Source organism: Toxotes jaculatrix, chromosome 20, assembly GCF_017976425.1.
Source record: "Toxotes jaculatrix isolate fToxJac2 chromosome 20, fToxJac2.pri, whole genome shotgun sequence".
Classification (NCBI taxonomy): domain Eukaryota; kingdom Metazoa; phylum Chordata; class Actinopteri; family Toxotidae; genus Toxotes; species Toxotes jaculatrix.
In genome coordinates, this window is record NC_054413.1 from 18,450,631 (window position 1) to 18,469,527 (window position 18,897).

The window sequence follows — 18,897 nt, forward strand, 5'->3', positions numbered from 1 at the left end:
TTAGGTTGTGGCAATCATTTTAAGTACATGAGGCCCCAGGGGTGCTCGTGATTAAACATTTAAGAAATATTCCACATATAGAATTGTACATTGATCAGAGTGAAAGGTGGCTCCTCCTTTGTCCCACATCAAACACTGTCAAAGAAACAGCCAAAGAAGAGTCAGTAACACTGAAGATTTCCTTCATGGAGCAGCACAGGCCCGGTTCACACTGCTGAAAATGTCAGTGTGCAGGAAGACCCTGCCTCACATGCTTTGTCCAGCAGATGGTGCCACTGACCTATGACATAACTGAAACACTGGGAATCCAAATGCATGGTGTTCTTTCAAAAAAGCTTCCTCATGAGGAAGATTCAGGTGCTTTGACTTTGATACATAAATTACTACATATATAAGTGTTGTCAGTGCCAAGATTCAAACACAATCAGACCTACATAGCTCTGTGTGTATGTGTTTTCACAAGTGAGTAGCCTTCACATTTTGAATGAGATGAGCACAAGCTGCTGATGTGGCAGCAGGCTGAGAACTGTCCTTGACAGTGACAGTGTGTGTGAGTCCCCTCCACATGACTTCTTGTATGCAGGGGAGTCCGTATGCTCACCTGTGTGGATATTGGTGTGAAAGCATTTTAAAGGAAAAACCCTGCACAGGATGCATGTGTACATGTGTGAGTGTGTGTATGTGTGTGAGTGTGTTCCAGAGTCTTATAATCTCACCTATGATTAACAGTGGAATCCAACCGGTCACAATAAGGTCTTTGTGTTGAGTGGCGAGCCAGCAGGTGAAAACTCTGCTGCAGACCTCAGAGAGACCATGTGATGGAGAGGTAGTACAGTGTGCTAACTCTGTCTTATCTGCATGTATGCAGTGTGCATGTGTGTTTATGTCTGTGCATGTGGAGGATCTGTATGTATGTAGCAGCACATGCTTTAGTGGCAGAGTGTTTGACTGTAAGCTTGTTTTCACTTGTGGATGAATACCAACCAAGATTAACCATGTTTAAACCTTTGAGGATTAAGTGATTTTTAAACTGTTCTTTGGTCAGTTCACTGTAAATGAACCATAAATCCTTAGTTAGGATGCAAAAACATCCAGCCATGTTATCCACTGTGACAGCTCATCTAAAAATCAAACGTTTCTTCTTTCAAGTGAAAGATTACAACTGTAACCAAACCAAAAGATAAATTCAAATTATTCAAGTATTTGACTTAAAACAAACGACGGGAGAAACCACGAAGTAGAAACTGGTAGCAGTTTCTACTCCAGCCTGAGTTGCTCCATCATCACATACAAATATGGATTCTGAGCAGGGCCGGGTCTCCTCTGCCAAGCCGACAAAGCTGTGTCTGTGCTGCCTTGAAGCAGGCCAGTGGGGCACAGCGGCCATGAGAGCTGCACATTCAGCCACAACAACATTTCAACAGCCGTTTACATGAGACTCTGCCATGAGGAGACTTTTCCTTCCATGAAATATGCAGCTGCACTGACACTGGCAACGGAGTCGACGAGGATTCTGTGTGCGCGTTTATGTGGGTCGTTTTCCTGCTCATGGCTTCATTCAGAGGACCGTCAACTGTACATTGTCAGTGGTTATATGCATACTTCACTCAGTCTGTTTATTTGCTCTCACCAAATTGGTTTGCTCTGTTGACTGTGACTATTAAGTGTGTTTGAGGGATAATTGCTTGTGTATATTTTATGTTGTGTGCATATGAGAGGGGAGTGTTTGGTTATAAAAGCATGTACATGTAGCACGTCTTTGCATTACTATATTTTTTAATTTGTGTGCATGTGCAGCATCATAGTGCAAGCACAGCCCCTTTTGTGAGTCTTGGCGCCCATGGTCTCCTGCTGTTTGCCTGTTTGTGTTACCCTCCACTGGGCTGGGACCAGCATGAGTGACTAAGAGGGATGTGACACATATTCTCTGAGGTGAGTTTCCCCACACTTCTTGGCGCTCTCTGGCTCTTCTGGCTGGGGGCCTTAGGCCAGGGATGGATGCCCGGTAGGGAAGTCCAGGGGCTGGACACGGCTGCATCCCTTGAGGGCTTGTTGGTGGACTGGTAAATTTCAAATGAGCAGAGCCCATGTTGTTCCCAGTAAACACCGTGTGTTCCAGCCTCCATCACACACAAAAAGACTCGAAAATGAAATCAAACTCCAGATTACTCTTACAACCCAGGAGAATAAGCTGATACCCTCGCCAAGTTCCCACTCTGAATGATGAGTAGGAATATTAGAGGGAAGTGAAAGCAAAACATGGAGAGAGTTAAAACAACCTAAAATGTCATGGACTTACCACAGAAATGCGGCTTGTTTTCAGATGAAGCAACCCTGGTGTTGCCCTGGAATGGCCTCTGAGTTCAAAATTTGACTTTACACTCAGGGGAACAGCAGCCCTTCAAACAGAATTTCATTGCCCTTTCACTTTGAGAAACACAGTAAAACAGCACACAAACATTCAAATAAAAGAAAACAAACTCCAGTATTTTTCTGTATCGCATTCAAAGACACACGGACAGCACTGACACAGAACCTCTTTAAAGACTCAGTTTGTGGTTTTTCCATTCCGCATGCCACCATGTAGAAGATTGTATGTTGTCATTGGCAATATCTGGAATACAGACGTTTTACACAGAGCCTATCCAGTGACACCGGGGTGACTGTCATGCTGGCAAGCCAGTAACCTGGATCTCTTTAAAGTCAATAAACATCAGAAAATGAATCCTTTGTGGGATGCAGAACAGTCTCACAAACATTAGTTGCCCAAATTACATACAATCTCTAAAAGAATGCATCGCGCTGACCGTGGGTGGTCCTTCCTACATGGCATTTTTTCACTTTTCCTTCAGTATAATAGCCTTTTCCAAAGACATCACATTCGATCACTTGTGACATTTTATCAGGACTACCGAAATTTTTTTTCATAAACACAACGTCAGGTACATTTAGCATAGACTTGAACTCACACGGTGCTGTCAGGTATACCGTTCCCCATTCACCACATAGACCTCATCTGGAGGAGGCTGACAGAAACGGAGGCTGGAGCTATTTTATTGTGGTCTAGACCAGCAGAGGTATGGTTCTTGAAATCACAGACCCCTCTCATCAAGCCACTGGTTTGAATTCCATCTGTATCACATTACTGACCCAGTGCTGCTCTGTGATGTAGGTGTTCCTGCTTTGTGTATGTTTCATCGTAGAACTCAGTGAAAACTCCTGAGCTATAAACGATCAGAACTAGATCCTCCCCACTGACCCCACAGGAACCCCCTCTGAGGTGGACAGCACACTAGCGTGAATGCTAACACAAAGCAGGATCACCATAATGGCTGGTTACACCGGGGCCCCCAGTGGCTCGAATCCTGACACGAAGCTGATAACTGCTGGAGTTTAAAGGCTCGTTCAACATCCTGGCTCTGTCACGGAGTCTTAAGAGGAAGTCTAGTGAAAGCCGCTGTGGAGCCACACAGGTTGTCTATGCATCTATAGCACCTCTAACCAGCTTTACACACACACACACACAGCTCACACAGGTGAATCATAAGAAGTGAGTGATAGCTAAAGGCTGATGGGTCACAATCAGTGTCTGTGCACATTTTGTAGACTTAATCTAACATATGAATTTTCATATGAGAGAATTTTCATGCTGTAATCATCTATAAACAGTGTCAGTGTTTTGGACATGAACAATGGATCAAATGAATACGTGCAAAAGTGCATAAAAGGTGTTGTTTTACTCATAGTGACAAACTCACAGAGAGTTAGTATGCCCCCCCCCCACAGCTATGGAGTTCTTTAGGCTCCTTCAGACTCAGCTCTCATCCTCCCTGTTTCCATGAGCCTTCCTTGTAAGCACCAAATGAAAAACAAACAAAAACAGTGAAATGAAACGAACAAACAACCTAAAATCTATTAATGCAGCCTTGAGCTAGATTGTTTAAAGCTTTTTTTTTTAAAGCTAGGTTGTTTGTCAGCAGAACTATAATTCGTTCCAAATTCAAGCCTAACTGCAGCAATGAGAACAGAAAATCTGACTCAGTGCCCCTGCTTGGCCAAACATCCAGTCAAACTTAAACTTCCCTAAATATTGTTTATTTAGCTTTAATCATCCACTGTCTCATATTAAAGATAGTTAGCTTTATGACTTCCTCTGCGTCCCTCTCTGAAATTCAAACTTCACAATTCCCCGGCCCCCCTTCGCCTCTTTTCCTCTCCCATGAAAATCCACAGAGCCAACAAGCCAACTCACTATTTATTCTCCTCTATATGAACCGGAGTGCGTCTTGTCTGTGTAAATACAGGTGAAATGAAAGATCTGTCTGAAGGAGGCGGGGGAGCCATAGGCTGGATTTACCAGGACATGCCATAGTTATTTTACTGTCTCTTTAACTTTAATCCTTATTCCAGAGGACTTGGCATGCATCTAAGCTTTCAAACACTGCTCTGCACATGTTCATATAAGCACTAAATCTCAATTAACAACAAGGAAGCACATTCTGTGGCTCCCATGGAGATTTATCTTCTATGGCGGCCGGGCTCGGGGAACAGAGAAGGAGTTTTAGAAAGGACTGACTTTGGAGTCTAAACACACTGTGCACATTACAGCTCATTAAACAGCCGCTAGCATACACACAGCACCTATAATGTTTTCTCACTGATTTATCAGTATGTACTGGTGCTGATAACAACTTCTAATGCTAGCAAAAGAAAAAAAAACATCTCTGTTTCAAACAGTGGTCTCTCTGGTTTGCTTTGTACGCTTATTTGACTTTGCCAGCGAGTGTGTGAGTTTGCTTTCTTTCAAAATCTACAGCAAATAAATCCCTCACATCCATTTAACGGGATTGGAAATGATGAAATATGCCCGCAACACAAAGTGGCTCTGCAGTAGTTTGACGTGCCAGTGTAGAGACTAAATTTTAGAAGGAAAAAAAAAAACATTCCACACTTTAAATCCTGGTTAAGACTTGCATAACAGGATTTCAGGGCATTGTAAGACTCAGCTTGCAGCTAATATTGGACTAATTCTGATTGTATATTGTTGATGTCAGCAGCTTTTCACAAATCCATTTCTTAGTTTGTGAGCAGTTCTTCTAAGTTTACTTAATTGGGTTGCACCATTGAAATTAGAAATGTCTTCTAAAAACTTCAGATGACAATGACGTGAAGTGCTCACACTGATGAACCCACAGAGAATTATCAGCAGACTCTGCAGCTGCCCCTGACTTTACAGAGATTTAAAAGGAGTTTCAGCTCAAGGTTTAGCTCTCCAGTCCATACATTTTCCTGTTTTGCTTCACTCTCATCGATCTCATAGTGACGTTTTTGGCCACAGCAAGCAGCGGAGGAAGACTGAAAGCAATCGTCAACTAAAGCTACTGCGGTAACTTCAGCATAACTTCCTGAAAATTCCAGTTTTAGGGGGCAAGGATTTACTTTAAACTTCAGCTGCTAATTTCTTGTAAATGTTAGTTTGTCCATGCTTTACACGATAAATGTGTGTTTAAGAATTTGCAGTTCACTGCAGTTTTGCGGTGTAGGGTCAGATGTGTCAAACATATAACACAGTACCTCTTTTACTACTCATTCTACATGATTCTGTAAATGAATCTGTACATAATCACTCGTTTGTGTGGCACAACCTGTTTTAATTTAGTGCTGTGTAAATCTCCACTTAGTAAACATTTCAATTCTAACTAGACTAAGTCTGACCTTACTAACAGCTGGTTTAACTAGCAGCTGATCTCTGACATGAGTCACTATTTGACCATAAGCAATGAGTTTTTCAGCCTCACCCTCTGCTTGTCTGAGATAAATGAGCATTCAGACCTACACTGACCCTTGACCTCACACTAAGGTGGTGCCTTTTCATTCGTCTAAGACACCAAGCGTTCACATGAGGCAGGGAACCGAACACTTATGGAGTCCACATTGTTTTCAGGGCAACCCGCTGTTGTCAATCCAGTCCTCCTCCTCCTCCCAGCCGAGCCGCTGTCTCCCCATCTGCCCTCCTGCCACTCTCTGTTCCCAGCGTGAGGGCCGAACAAACCGCTGCTTCCCTGAGCCAGAGGCCACCACCCTGACGGTACACGCAGGCCGAGCACGACTTCAAAGGTTGTAGCTTGTGGGCATTTCATTGGGTGTGTTCTACAGTCTGTTTTGTATTTGTCTTTTTCATTTAATTTTCCTCCTTGAAAACAAAGCACTGAAATATTTTACTGTAAACCAGCAGAGCAGCTAAGTGGCTGCAGCTATTTGAATGCGATGGCATCTATTGGACAGCAACATTGCTGTGCAGTGAAAACATTAAAAACTGCTCTTTTAATGCATCAAATAACTACATCGGATGTGAATGTGGACAAGTCCTAAGAGAACTATCTAACAGTTCTCTGAGGACAGTTTCCCTCAGCTAAGGAGAGTCTTTCAGCTTGTTGTTTTGTGTAAACGCTTTGATAAGCTGTTCTCTACCAGCTCAGCAGCAGACAGACAAATCAGTAACTCGCTGGTGAACATTTAGCAGCTATAAAGTCAGATATTTCCCTAAATGCTTTAACCTGCAAATGTTTTTAGCCGTTTAGCCTTCACTAGTTGTGGGAGGCAGGCTCAGCTACACGCTAAACTCCATCCTCCCCAGCAGCCTAAAGCAGCTGCTTAAATAGTCCCTTCCATCAGCCTGAATCAATCTAGGCTGTACCATGACTGCTCACCATACATGTCCTGAAACCAGGTAAGTGATAAAGTTATGCATTTGCTCTGACCTTTAATTGGAAACACTTCAGTTTACCCTATAACATACATTGTGAACTTACATAAGCAAATGACAATCCACATATGGTAAATAATACCAATCTATATTACCCCACCCCAACACCCTCCTATACTTAGTCTAGCCCAGTGACATCACTGATGATGTAACCCAGTGTATAAAGACAGGAAGTGTTTGGGCGCCTCCCCCTTTTGTCCCCCCAAGCACCAGGTGGGTAAGTAACCAATTAAGAAAATGATTAACTTGTGAAGCACATGGCTTGAACCAATGCACAAACTAAACTCAGCAGTGCTTGTGTGTGTTGTACTTTAACCTGCAATGATGATGGGATGTGAACTGTGGCTAAATATGATGCAAAACACAAATAAAATGCAGAAATGTCCATAACTGCAGCTGAACCCCCTCGGTGGCTGAGAAGGCCGAGTGTTTGGGGAATGATGCGCGGCTTGTTGGAGAATAGAGTTACACAATGTGTTTAAATTTCATAGACTTGCACTTAAGCTGATTTTGGTTTTCACTTCATTGTTTGTGTGTGTTTTCAAGAAACTAAGGGAGCAAATATAATCTTTTCCTGTATGAACCACTACGCAAACGATAGATTGCTGAACATGCCGATCAATGGACAAGTGTGCTTTGAGGAGTTTCTGTGGATGTTTTTGACACATTTCTTAACTCAGTGACTCGAGTTTGATGTTGGTTTGTAACTTCTGTGAAACTAGGCCGACATCAGCTGCCATCCAGGCAGTGGGTGAATATTTAAGGCTCAAAGGGCAGATTTTCATTGAAGTATTCCATTAAAATGCTCCCAGAGAGTTGGCAAACATCTGAATATTGTGAACTGTCATCATCTGTGGACATCTTGTATATTACAACTTGTTTTAATGGCTGTCTCCCACTGATTCCACATGTCTGTTTGCATGGCAGAGTATGTTTGGCGTGTATGAAAAAGAGACAATGAGAGCTGAAGTTGAACATAACAGCATCTGTATGTGGATTTATGTCACTCCTCCGTGCTTCTTCTGACTTTTACAGAGGTGCATGTGTCCGTACGGTTTTCAGTGTGCCTGTACATATGAATGCAGTGACTGTTTGCATTTGCATGTGTGTGATCCTAATCGTTGCTCTGTCTCTGTCCAGTGTGTTTGCTTTGCGCTGACATATGGTGCCGTCGCTGTTTATCTGCACCTTAATTAGACACACAGGCTGTTAGGAATGTGTGTGGGAGAGGACAGCGCTGAGCTAACAGACTCTTCTTCCACCGTCATCTCTGTTTACCTGCCATTGTTCACAGCTTCTGTGTGGAGATGAAGAGAAAGGAATGATTTATGTGTGTAGTGACAACAACAAGTGTTTAGGTTGCAGTGGCGCCAATGCGCTTCTTCATCCTGCAATCGGCTGAAGCCCCAAAGGCACTGACTCCACGGCCGAGTTTATTTGTGGGAACTTTTACAGAATTCAGAATGCACCACTTATTCAGGGACTTTATGAGATTATTCATTTACACCCTCAAATTTAAGGCTGGGTGATTTTTACAGGCAAAATGAGTTATTTTCTTTTTTTTTCTCTTTTAAAAACATCTAGTGAGCCAACAGTTCCATGGGAAGAGACAGGCATCGTTTCTTAATGAAGTCAAGTCGCCCACTAGCCGACTCCTTCTCTCTTCTTTCATTCCCCCATTGCCTTTCCTATGCTGCATCTGATATTGTTGATGTTGTTTTTCTTTCATCCTTCCTGAAAAATGAATAGTGGCTCTGTCACGTCGGGGAGTGCGGGGTTCTGGGTTGTCTCCTTCCTGTTGCCTGTCTTATCTCGCGCACAGATCCTGGCTTGACCTGCTTCGGTGTCAGGCCTCTGCTTGCTCCCAGGCTGTGGATACAGACAGAGTGGGGAGTTGGGGGGTTGGTGTGTGTGCGGTGCCCCTCTCTTTCATATTCAGCTCCCCAAGAGTTTAGAGCAAAGGCAGGAAGCTCCTACCAGCTCCTTCCTCACTTAGACCATACAGGGACAGTGGAGGCACTGGGTATGAAGGGTTTTAAGTGGAAAGAGCCCAGATGCGAGACAGGGATGGATGAGTGGGGGAGCTCGGTGTGTGGGGGCTTTTACTTGAGGCCCCGCCATGAGGTCTTCATTTGTTCTAGGGGGCCATTACTGTGACAGACTGTTTACAATCACCGACAGATTAGGTTTACTTAAGGATTTATGTTATTCCTTTAGCTGAAACTTATAAACACCACAGACGCTTTTCCACCGCCCCTCTGTTATAAATTAACACTGCCTGCCGGGGCAGTGGGGTTTACTTTAAGCATGATGAAAATGTGTGATTTTCTAAAGTCTGTGTAGGAAAAATATGTTCTAATTCTTTCCCAAAGAGGCAGAATGAACAGTAGGCTCAGGTCAAATTCGTGGGGCTACCAGTGCTGGATTTCGCTTCGCCTACTCTCTTTTCACTTGAGAGAACTCAACACCTCATTAAGAAGTGGGACCTGAGTCAGGGGAGGTCCACTGCCACTGGGTGGTGCACTATGAAAGGGAAGTTGTGGAAGATATTTTCTTTTCTTTAAAATCTCTGCAGGAGGAATTTCCTTTTTTTCACTCTATCCCCAACTACTAAAGTTTGAAAGCAGCCATACAACACTTATTAATTTCTGTGTAATATATTTATCTATATGTGTATGCAAATGTGCTCAGAGTCTTGACTCAGTGTTGACTGATCTCCTGGCTTTTATCAGCTGATGTTTACTCAGTTGTCATGTGGAGTGAAGAAAAAATATTTATGAATGAATTCATACTCTAAATGGATTTACAATAGGTCATTAATAAACAAATATGTTAATATGAATATCTATCTAATTTATTTAATACAATTAATGTCTCTTATTCTTTTAAAGTATATAATATATAATGATGTTACAATGTTAATCATAACTTAACTGTTTATTCATCAGTTCACGCCCTATAGGAACATTTAATACTACATTCAAGTTTTTTTCAGGCTTCTGAGACACATTACAACACTAGACAACTAAAATCTCCAAATTCAAATTTTGTCAGAAGTCTGCCTGTGTCTGTCCAACCCGTGCAGTCCCGTCCCTGTCCAGTGGCCCTGCCCCAGGAAAACCGCAGCTCTGTTAATGACATGTTTGAGCCTCAGTCACAGAAGAGCAGCACAGCACGGAGACCACTGAAGCTTTTGAATAATCAAAACAGAAAATCATCCTCCCTCCTCTGCTTCTACAGCAACTACAATAACGAAGACAAGAGAAAAAAGGGTATTTTTTTCAGGCTTTGTTGATCCTGTTGAATAATAACTTTCCAAGAGGAAATGATAAACATATGGAGCAATTATACTATACAAGAAATTCAACTCAATTTCGAGTCTCTGCTTTCAAGTTTATGATGCCGGATCAGTGTTGTCATTTTCAATTTGCAGCTCAGCAAGCTTCAGAAAGAAATGTCATGAGCTGAGCTCAGTCATAACAGTGAAAGACGCTCATATCATTATTGTTCTGGATTTATTCTGTGGTTCCTCCCTTTTTCTCTGAAGTCTCATCTTGTAGTTTTTCAATAGCTGTAGTGCTAACCACACGACATGCCGGCCTAAGTTCATTAGTCACTCGGCCTCTAATCCGTTTTTTTTTTTTTTTTCAATTTCTGAGGGAACTCTGGCTGACCTCTCGCCCACCTGCATGCGGACACTTTTAATTAATGCATTTGGTTTTTCCATAGGTCTGTTTGCTCTGTGAAAAAAAAAAAAAAGAGAGAGAGAGAGAGAGAGCAGAAGCAAGGCATCCTGGGCGGGTTGGTATCCGGAGTAAGGCTTGGCATGCAGCTCAGCGAGACCACAGATATTCCCCGGCCTTCCATCTCCTCTTTTCTCTTTCCTCATCAGCGTCTCCGTCCTCCCTCAGGCTCTTACACGCTCACACACTCCTCTGCTAACAGTGTGGCACATTCACCACTGTGTCTTTTCTGTGCCGGGGTCATGACCTGTCTTGACAGTGCTGTACTCTCCCTTTTCTTTAGGCATGAGGATGGTGCTAACAGAGTAACAGAGGAGGCTGTCTTCCATTCACACTGTTTGGAGACATACACATGCGCACACATGTGAAAAGACACAGAGCTGTTTGTCTCATTTACAAAAGCAAACAACTGGGGTCGGTGTGAGGCTGTGCATGGTCCCTGCTGTATCCCAGCTAGATAGATTTATAGTGTGTGCTTTCCCAAGCAAAACTAGAAAGATCCTCTTCCTGTCATTCATTCAGTCTCTCTACCAGACCCAGTGATATATTTCACTTGCTGTTCAGCGCTTGAATTAGTCTGCACACTCGTCAGCACTAAGCTTATTCACAATGCAGCCTTTTTGGTCATATGTATGTGTGTGTGTATGTATCTTAATTGTTGATACAGAGTAAATAGACTAATTAATTACACACCATGGTGCAAACCCCCAGGACTGCCGCACTTATGTGGAAGAGAAAACGATTAAAACAGTTACCTCTGTCCTAAACATCACAGTTTACAGACCAAACTTTGTATTTACTGTAGCTGTAAGTAGGATTTCAGATAATCTGACTAATCTGTTGGCTCGTTTACAACCTGTTTGATCGTCTGAATACTTGTGTTTCTTGGCCAGTCTGACCTATTTTTAGCCACATTCCCTGCTCTCAGCAGTGACTTCAGTGAATGCAGTTTTACCAGAACCTAGAGACTCAATAGCCTCCAGAGCTCCAAAAATAAAATCCAAGTTTTTATAAATCATAGTTTTCCTAGATTTCTTAGATTTGGATGCTAACGCTCTCATCAGATCCAAAGGCCAAACAAAATCTAAAAAAAAGTTTCTTCTTAAAAGCAGCTGTGGAAAAAAAATCAGGCATTAGATCCCTGTGACAGTCATACATATTTCACACATATTTGTGTGTTTATTAATATATTTATTTTTTGACTTACATTGTTAAAGATAGACATTGGTTGCAGTGTTTTCTATGCAGCACAGACCACCACTGGCCCATGTGTTTCCCAGCCAAGTTCAGACCATCTCAGGGGGTTTGTTCCTGTCACTGATATACCTGTTGAACACATCCTGGGGCAGCAGTTTATACCGTGCATACACAACCTCGACAGTTGGACAGGGTGTGGGGTTCAGGTCAGAGACGGAAACAGTGGTGCTCATTGAGGTGTTGTGATAAAAATCAGCGGAAAAGGCCGGGATGTGGGGAAAAACACAGAATTAATGTTGCGTTTGATCTGAATGGCTACAGGCGGAAACTGCTGCCTTGTGTATAACATTATTCAACCACTGTCAACTCCAATAGCACAGCAGAGGTTTCTTTCATAAAGGCTGGTTTATGCATCTCGCAGAGGAAGCAGAGAGAAAAAGGGGCAGGGGACAAAAAAAGGCCAGATTCATGAGGCACGGTCGTGGGGATACACACAAACAAGTGAAGCTGCCCCTTGTGAGGAAACAGAGAGCGGAGGGAAAGCACTAAAAACATGGCGGTCAGGAACTCAGCTGACTCACTCACATCCTGAAGGCCAGGCCATTGTGTTGAGAATACCGTGCAGAGGTTGTGTGTGTGTTTTTGGATGCCTCAGTTCCGGTGATCTTCAGTTGATGTCTTCAGGAAAGTAAATGTAGTTTATTTTAGGTCTGAAAAACCAGGACTGACAGAGGTCCAACCAAAACAGGCACCAGAGACAAGGGAACCATCCCATCCGATCCCCAAGTCCCCTTACTTCCTGTTTTCTTTCAACCAAGGGGCACCAGAGCTCTGACTGTGTGTGTGTGTGTCTGCGTGTCTGTGTGTGTTATATGGGGAGGATGTTTGGCCCGATAATGGATTTTTGTCCTGAAGAGGAAACTAGTTTGAGTGGCTCCTGGGAAATATGTTGAGTTGCTATTGGAAGATAAAGTCTCTGTCTTTGAGACATCATGGACGCTTCTGATTCAGCAAAGGTACAAACCAGGACATTTAAAGCGATGAGGTTGCTCTGTTGACCTGATCCCCGTAAAGGATGGGATAAGTACAGGATAGAGCTAAAGAGTGTAAGCATAGTGGTGGGCTTTACTTTAAAAAACACACATACACAAGTATTGTAATGTGACTCATGTTTGACCTCCAGACTCTGTGCACACAAAGAAAGTCTGTTACAGTAAAAACCATGGAAAGGGTGTCTACATGAGCACACATTGCAAAAACCTCCATGTGAGTGTTTGTCTCCCTATGCATTTTTGTGGAGAGAAAGGACTTAATGTACTGGAGCAAGGGTGTGCTGATGATCTGGGGCATGAATGTCATATAAGAGCTGCTTTACTGGAGCACTGACACACGTCGATGCTTTAATAGGACAGTGATGTATGCTGACCCCGTCTATATAGGTCATAGTGCTGATTGACTTGGGTCACGATGCCACCGGTGGGTGGGCTTATATAAAAACACCAGACATGTTTTTTTTTTTTTTTGGCATTGCCATACATCATTAGAGCAACCATGTTTCCCTAGCTCTGTGCCTTTCAGCAATTAATGCAGTCAGTGTGTCAGGCAACGGAAATGGATTAGTTCAATGTCTCTAGCCTATATTATACAAGCTAGCAAGCTGATATTATGCTTTATAAATCCTATTAAAAAACATTATTTAAACCATAGTTTTTGTCAGACCTACACTTCTTTTTAGCAGTTGAGAGTCAAATATAGTCTGCAGTCTCAAATAGAGCTTATAGTCAAACTATAGTAACAGTAGAACTTTAGTCACCTCATCTATCAACAGGAGTGATGTAATTTCTTCCTATTTCATTGAGTCTCTTTCCTATGAAAAAAAAAACAATAGACGCAGGAGTTTTGGTGCATGAAATGAAGTTTCAGAATTGTATTTTCCTGTAATGGTTTGAGGTTTGTGGTTATAAGTGGCAGTAGAGGAAGTAATGAACTGTACTGTGTGTACCACCAGCTGCAACAACAAATGGGCTTGTTTGTATGATCTGTCCAGACCCTGAATCTTCAGCTCTGCAGCCCCGAAGTTTGGTTTGCCTGTTGACAAGAAATAAAACATTGTGGAACTTCCAGCTTCTCTGCCCTGACAGCTGATTTAACAAAAAAAACAAAACAGTTGAAAGCAGAAACGCTGAGACTCCTTTTTGGTTTTGGTGAGAGATGCAGCATGTACCTGTGTTTGTATGTGTGTATTCAAATACACATGTAGATCCCGGTTGGTTTTATGCTTGGTGAGGAGAGTCACATGTGTGACTGCCTGCTGATACGCTGGGCCACCTCCACTTCTCAGCTGCTACACACTGTGCAGATATTCTAAACCTGTTCTGACAACATCAAACCAAAAGAATGGAGTTGTATTACACTGCACAGTGAGTTTTTCACATGCCAGAGATTCTGTAAGAAATAGTGGGAGATACTGTATGCAGCGGATCCTGATTCTGTCTACACTGGCTCAACATCACAAATTTATCTTTAGACAAGTTTTATTTTTCTTTCTTTTTACCTTGGCTACTCTATCTTGAAATAGCCCCAAAGCATACAGCATTAGTGATATTTTATTAGTGCTTTCTGTTTTTTTCTATTAGTTTGGTATTTTATACACTGGTTTTGAGTTTGGCTAACTCTTACAGACAGACAGACGGACAGACGGACAGACAGACAGGACAGGACTGGATCACAGGCATCAGCGTTCTGTCGCTCACCCATAAATTCTTTAGCAAAGACATCACAGCAGGAATTAACTGCATTAATCGGAAAACTGACAGTGGCTATTATTTTAAGAAATGAGAAGAATGGGGAAAATATGGACAGGAAAAGGCAAACCAAAGGAATTAGCAGCATTTGGATGGTTATGGTTTGGGAAAGATTGTGGTTTTTATTATTTATTTTATTTTTTTAAATCAGAAGAAGAGATAAGATGTTATTACTTTACTGACGTTTAACTAAATCCAGGATCTTTGCCCACCCTTAACCAAAAGTGTTTCTGCAGGACTTTAAGACGGCTAACATTGTTCTTACAAGATCAGTTTCTATTACTTTTTACTAATTTTTTAGTTAGATAAACTTTATTTAGAAGAAAAGGTTGCAACAAGTGCAGAACATTAGATTTCCTCTGTCAGCCTTGTCCTTCTATTCCCAGTTAAAATTGGAGGTCCCTTCCTGCTCCAACACCTCCAGTCTGCTGTGAGACTTTAGGGGCCTCAGTCCTGCCGAGCATATCTGTCCACTGCCTCCAGAGGGGGTCCCAGTTTCAATATGGCTTGTACACATTGACACTCCGTCTCTTTCTTTGTCCACCTCACACACACACACACACCTCCAGCCCCCCCTGAAAGTCATGCTTCTGAGTGATGGAGTCAGCTGGGCTCGTCTCAAAGGGAAAAAGCGCCTTCCCAAGCTAGCGAGTGGGGGTCTCCCCCATTTCTCTCCCAGCCCTCCCAGTCCTTTAATAAGGCCTTTCTCTAGGTGTCAGAAGGAGATGGGAGAGGGGCCCCTGAAGGGAGGTCAGGGTCACAAACAAAAGAAAGTTGCACTGAAGATTTGGACAGTTTAACTCTTAAATTGACGCTTTTGGAGTAAAAACTCTAGTTGTAATAAGACATTTTCAACGGAACCTTTATTATTACAAGCGTAACGTGTTAAAGGGAGAAAAATGCAACCCCTGCATTGCTGTTCTTCTTTACACACGTACACACACCATCCACTCAGGCCTCCAGCTCCTGGGGGTTGTTGAACTTGCACTGTTTTATTAGTTGTGAGGCATCCATCATGTATAAGCGAGCAGTGACCTTTTCAAATTCCTACCTGTGATTAAATAGCAGGAACAGTCTTTGAGGGTGCGAGCTCAGTGGCAGCTTCAGCACACAGAGGTCAGGTTATTAACACATAGAGAAAACGTAGATGACGGTCTCTCAGAGTCTGTCTCTCTGAAGTGGGACAGGACTTGTTGAGAAGGCGTTGAGATGTGGTTAATGGCAGCCATTAGTGTTGCCCCAGACTCAGGGCCAATTTAATTAAGAATACTGTTCAGGGAGGAAGTCACACTGAGGTAGAAAATAGGATTATAATACTAAGGAAGGCAGAAAAAAAATCGCAGTGCAGGCAAATGTCAAGGATTAGGGTAAAAAAAAACAGTGATCGTTTTGGGGACATAACTTTCCCACACAAGCACGCGCACACACACACCCAAAGTGCTCACACACTTTTCTTTTCTCAGCCTGTCGTAGGAGTTAGTATTAAACATTTCTCACAACTGCCATGTTTCCATACAAAGGCCGGTTTGTCCGAGTTGTGTTTGCTCAGTTTATTAAAATAGTCTCTGCACTAAAGTGATCAAACCCCTCCGTTCGCCCTCTAAATCTAAGTAGTCACTCTAAAAATATTTAATATGCACCATCAGCGCGAAACCAACAAGCCGCCTCTCAGTCTCCCTCACTGGCTGCACTTTAAAACAACACACACACAGACGTTGTGGAATGCGACCATATCTCCCCGATAAATCCCTTTTTAAAGCTTTTGATTTTTCTGCGATGCCTCTCTGTGTGGAATGTCTCTCAGCGTTTTCCTCACTCATATGTGACCGATATTGCTTTTAAAAAAACATGAATAAAGACATTGTTTAGCAGAGGGAGAGTGAGAGAGGGAGAAAAGAGCCAATAATGTTGGTGTTGTGTTGGCCCAGGCCTCCCTTTTGCCATGTGAGGCTTTATCTTCTTCCCTCATCAGACGAAGTCTGCTCTGGGTTATTATTGCTGACCTCTGGGACCTTTAGCCAGCGGAAAGAAAGCTTTTAACCCTTCTATAATTTCCAGATTGTGTACATCATGCTTTAACTGTGTACACATACTAGTTTATCCTGGGTTTAAGTTATGATCATTACTTGCAAGGGACCCGACCAGTTTTTGACACTGCAACTTTTCTTGTAAATGCTTTCCGCTCGTGTAAATACTTGTACTGCAGAGGGCTTTACATTACAGAGTGATTAATCCCATGGTTTCCATATGACCAAAATAAAAGCCCACCTCTCAGCCCCTGTGTGGAGAAATAAGCGAAAACATCCGTGTTCTGCTCGACCTGAAAACAAACCCGACATTCATAATATCCACAAAATAAATGACCCGCTCCCTCTGAACTCTGGGGGAGCCGTGTACAGTGTAACATAATCTACATTCAAAGTGTCGGACGCACAGGCCTCTGCTCTGTCCCTCAGCGGTGCCCTCCCGCTCGACTCCAAAAAATGACACACTCAGAGAAGCACTGTCATCCCCTTGTCCTGTTCTCACCCCCAACCCCAACCCTTAACCACCCCCCCCCCCCCCCCCCTTCAAACACCGCCACGCAGCCCCGCCTGTCCTTTCATCTGAAGAAAGTGCCCATTGTGTGGGTAGTTTGTTGTAAAAGAGAGATGTAGCTGTGCCCAGTTGGCGACTGCTAAGTTTCCGTCTCGGAAGAGAGGACATCACTGCCTTGTTGTGATTTCCAGCGCTTTGGTTCAGTACTCAAAGGATGCTCTTTCTAAGTTATCTCTGAAAGGACTGTGTTGTAGGGAGAAGTGGAGAGCACTCGGTTCTGAGATAGTGCTAGCAAAAAGTTTTTCTATCCATAAATCTTTTCTACTTGGTGGTGGTTCTGCACTGGTACGTACTACTTCCAGGAAACAGCAACAGCCTGGCACTCTGAGTCTGACAGCTTTTATATATTACCAAACTAACCACAAACTAATGGAGGTTGAAACAGAAGCAATACAACTGTTAAAAAGCTCAAGTATTAAAAACTCACTCAACTACTGTGTGACAAAGTTTTGCCTGTTTTAAAGCAAGCGTGCAACAGGTAGGGAAATAATCCACTTAATGCCCATGCATCCTTTTTGAATGTCCTACTCTTGTGGCCTAAATAGTGCACAATGTCTAATACTTGAAAACCACGAAAAACTTTAAAGTTCAATAAATGTGGAGGTTTGACCTGGTTTATACCTTCCCAACATTATTCTCAGACAGACCCGTGTGCTTGTTTTTGTTTCCACCCTGAGATCTGACTTGTAAACCTCTTTTACAAGAATATTAGAGCACCTCCTTACATGAGTTGATTCTTCACAGTGTGAGCCTCAGTTTTATTTTTCCCCTTTTTCCTTTCCCTCTGGAAAATCCTCTTCAGAACGGCACACAAAGCCTGTCTTCACCGTGGAGGGGAAGGAAGCTGCGGGAGACTGGAATACCAATGCACTCCGCGTCAGAGATTCAGAATGGAAAGTCATTATAATGGCCACTGAGGCGCTGGCATAATATTTACAGTGTGTGAGAACACGCTGGTGCCCAGGGGCTTACTGTAGGAAACACTGCCTGTAGCATCTTAGTCCAGAACAGGATGGATCAGGTCCCATCGGGGTCCCACTGGGCCATGTGCCGTCAGCTGATTGACATGGTGACGACTTGCCAGGCTTCCATGACCCTAGCACCGCTGCCACACCACTCCTTTCCACAGCACCTTCAGGCGGGGAGCTGGCATGTCCATTGATGGCGATGCCTAGTTTAAGTAGCACTATGTCTGTTGTTCTCTAGTCATGACTTCTGAGTATAGTTCAGTCCTTGTCCCACTTCATCTAATCTGGGATGCCATCTTTCCCCCTTTCCTCGCTCTGTGTTTTCTTCCTGGTGGTCCTGGCTGGGAAAGGACCACAGCAGGACAGAGATGAGCTCGTCTCTTTGAAGTTGAGCGCCTCTGAAAGGAGGCCCGACTCTGCCTGAGTGATGGAGCCTGCCTGCCTGGCAGACATCAAATAGACAGGTCGCCCAGTTCCGACAGCTACGTTTCAAGCCCCTCCTTTTCTTTCTGTACCTCTCAGCCACCCATCCACATCTAACTTGAACTTTTTTTTCAGCTTGTAATTAGAACCAGGCAGGCTGCAACAGAGGTGACTTGTTTGGGCTACAGACGTGCTGCTGGGGTCAAAGGCCATGTCGGGTTTGAACTTCCTTTTGTGGGAAGGGACTGGCCTCTGATATAAAGACACAGGCAACGTGTAGGATGAAAAGATGAGAGGAGGAGGAGGAGGATTGTGGGAAGGGGGATGTTGAGCTAAATCAATGGTACCTCCTGATTACAGAAGGTATCCGTTGGTTACATCAGTCAGGGTTCAAGATA